The sequence below is a fragment of the Triticum aestivum genome, chromosome 5D, assembly GCF_018294505.1.
Source record: "Triticum aestivum cultivar Chinese Spring chromosome 5D, IWGSC CS RefSeq v2.1, whole genome shotgun sequence".
Taxonomy (NCBI): Eukaryota; Viridiplantae; Streptophyta; class Magnoliopsida; order Poales; family Poaceae; genus Triticum; species Triticum aestivum.
The window spans coordinates 22,743,119-22,745,731 of record NC_057808.1 but is presented as its reverse complement, the minus strand read 5'-3'; the positions used below and the strand labels follow the sequence as shown (position 1 = coordinate 22,745,731).

Genomic DNA, 2,613 nt, shown 5'->3' with positions numbered 1-2,613 from the left:
TGGCGCGCCGCGTCCGGCGCGCATTATTAAGAAGGCGTTCCCTCCATCTGTCCGCCGCCCACTCGCTTCGCCGCCTCTCACTCGCCTCACCGCCTCTGCGCCACCATGTCGATGCGCCGCCTGGGCGCTTTGGATTTTCACGGAGTCCGTGAGCGCCGCTCCGGCGCCTTCTCCTCCGAAATCTGGTTTGGCGAAAAACGCCTCAGTCTCGGCACCTTCGACACCGCAGAGGAGGCGGCGTGGCGCCTCTGGCGGCCTCGTCGGGAGATGAATTTTCCCGACGTGTCGACGAGCCAGCGAGCACAGGATCTTGTGCCTCTCCCGTGGCTTTTCACTGACGAGGATCGTCGTGACAACCGGAGGAGGCAGCGTCGACTCGCCATAGCCGAGATGGACGAGGAAGCCATGGCGGTGTGGCGCGAACGCTTCTCACAGGACATCGTCAACGAGCGTCAGTTTTACAAGCAACAGAGGACGGAGAGGGAGGCGAGGAGGACGGAGCGAGCTGCCTATCGGGAGGACAAGCGTGCGCGGAAGCAGGCCGCTCAATTGAACATGAAGCTAGGAGAAGCGTCGTTCTGAGACTCTGAGGACGAGCGGTATGCTGACGCCTACATTCAGACGTCGGAGGAGAACATTACCGAGTCGGAGTCGGAAAACGACGAGTAGTTGATCTTTTCTTTTAACAGTGTGTTCTATGAACTATCTATGTATCCTTATACTATCCAGCCACTCCGGCCAGTAGTTCATCTTTTCTTTTAACAGTTGATTCTTGGTACTATCTTTATACTATCTATGTTGAACTGGCCGGCGGCGTCGGCGACGAAGGAGGCGGGCGAGGGTCGGAGGGTGCGCTGTTGGATGGGGAGAGGGCAATGTGCCACCAACCAACGGGCCCGGAGAGGGGAGAGGGCGAGCGCACGCGCGTCCGTCTCGTGTCTACACCGACGCAAATCCGACTAAAAAATGGACTGAGAATGGGTCGTCCGCGGACGAAAAGCGAACACGCGTCCGTTTAGGTCGGTGCGTTGGGCCACCTTTTATGTCCGCGCCGATCCAAACGGATGACAACGGACAAAATGGCTCAGCTCATTGGAGTTGCTCTGAAGCCTACGGCCAGCTACCACAATACTTGCAACGGAGACAAAAGGCAACATTGCCAATGCACCAAAGATAAGAAAAATAAGAAGCTGCAGCACCAAACATGGTGTCTAGCTAGGCAACGCATCGACCTTAACATAGTAGATCCAGGAATAGGTATTTTGGGAACCACCCAGCCTCCTCATCGCTCTTAATTCCTGGCCGTCGGATCTATTGTCTAATGCGTTCTTAACCGTACGATTTCGCTCGGGAGAGATCTGGGCCGTTGGCTCAAGCCGGATCACTGCTACAATGAATAGTAGCTTCCATCCTGTTTTTCTTACTGGTTTTGTTTACTCCGAAATTACTGTCTTACCTCACTGACGTGTGGGGTCGACCCCTGGTGGGCCGTGCCGGTCAGCGACTGTGACTGCGAGCATGGCGCGTGCGGATCGTCAGCGCCCTCCAGACGAAAAGATCTACTACCACCGCCTGATATTCCCGTGACCCGCCGAAGGCATTTGTGAGATTTCACCTAATCCTGTGCCAAGTGGCTTCTCACCATTGGTTGCTCCCCCAATCGGTGAGACAGCTAGGGCTGCATCTCTCCCTCGCGTTGACGCCGCCGCCCCGTCCCCTTCTCTTCGTTGCCTCCCCTCGCGCCGCCGCCCTCCGAGAAGCAACGCGGCCACTACTGCTCTGTGTTGCGCCGAGCTTGCCACCGCCGCCGCTCTCCCCGTCGAGCTCGTCCCTCACCACCGGCCCTCAAGTTGTGGAGGGGCAACAGGCAGCGGTGGACGAGGAGATCGCCGCCACCCACCGCCTCGAACCATGCCGTCGGCACCCATCCACCCGTCCTCCTCTCCCCTCCCTCCTCGCTGAGATCGCCGTCGGTGCTGCTCTCCCCGTCGAGCTCGCCCCTCGCCATTGCCGGGAGGAGACACCACCGGCCAAAGCGTCGATGGGGGCCTCCATGGTTGTCGGCGACCTCCTCCTTGCCGACCTCAGCCCGCCACATCCGTCTTTCATGCCCGTCTCCCTCCACTCGAGCCGTCGACTCGCGCTCGCCCTTCGTCGGAGGAGTGACGAGGAGGCCAGGTGGAACGCGCCGTCGTCGGGTTCCAGTGGCTCGACCAGGCCCTCCACCGTAGAGACCCCTCCTTCATGACCCGCACGAGAAGTTCCTCCGCCCCATGCGGGGCATGCAGGGCACGCTCATCGTCGCATCCACGCTCCAGATCGTCATGGGCTTCAGCGGTCACTGGCGCATCGTCATCAGGTTCGTCTCTGCTTCTTCTTTCTTCTGTATCCTCTCGCCAGTCCCCACGGACGAGGGGTTCAGGTCCCCATCTCATCAGTGTGCTACTTAGCCTTGTTGCCAGTTTCGGCTAATTTGTCTCCTGTGATGCTGCAGACTGCTGAGCCCGCTGTTGGCCGTGCCGCTCATCGCACTCGTAGGATTTGGGCTCTACGAGCTTGGATTACCAAGTGTAAGACTTTTTTATCTTGTGTATACGCAAATTTGCACTTCTG

The 2,613-nt window shown here is 58.7% G+C and overlaps 1 long non-coding RNA gene across 1 annotated transcript in view; it reads left to right on the top strand.

Annotated features, from left to right (window-relative positions):
• Window positions 1-1,614: 1,614 nt before the first annotated feature.
• The window catches only part of LOC123119166 (uncharacterized), a 3,192-nt gene continuing 2,193 nt past the window's right edge, over window positions 1,615-2,613 (top strand). Inside the window, exons 1-2 of the long non-coding RNA XR_006458487.1 lie at window positions 1,615-2,359; window positions 2,495-2,570. This is a non-coding gene — a long non-coding RNA (uncharacterized lncRNA). The remainder of the gene's footprint in view (window positions 2,360-2,494; window positions 2,571-2,613) is intronic.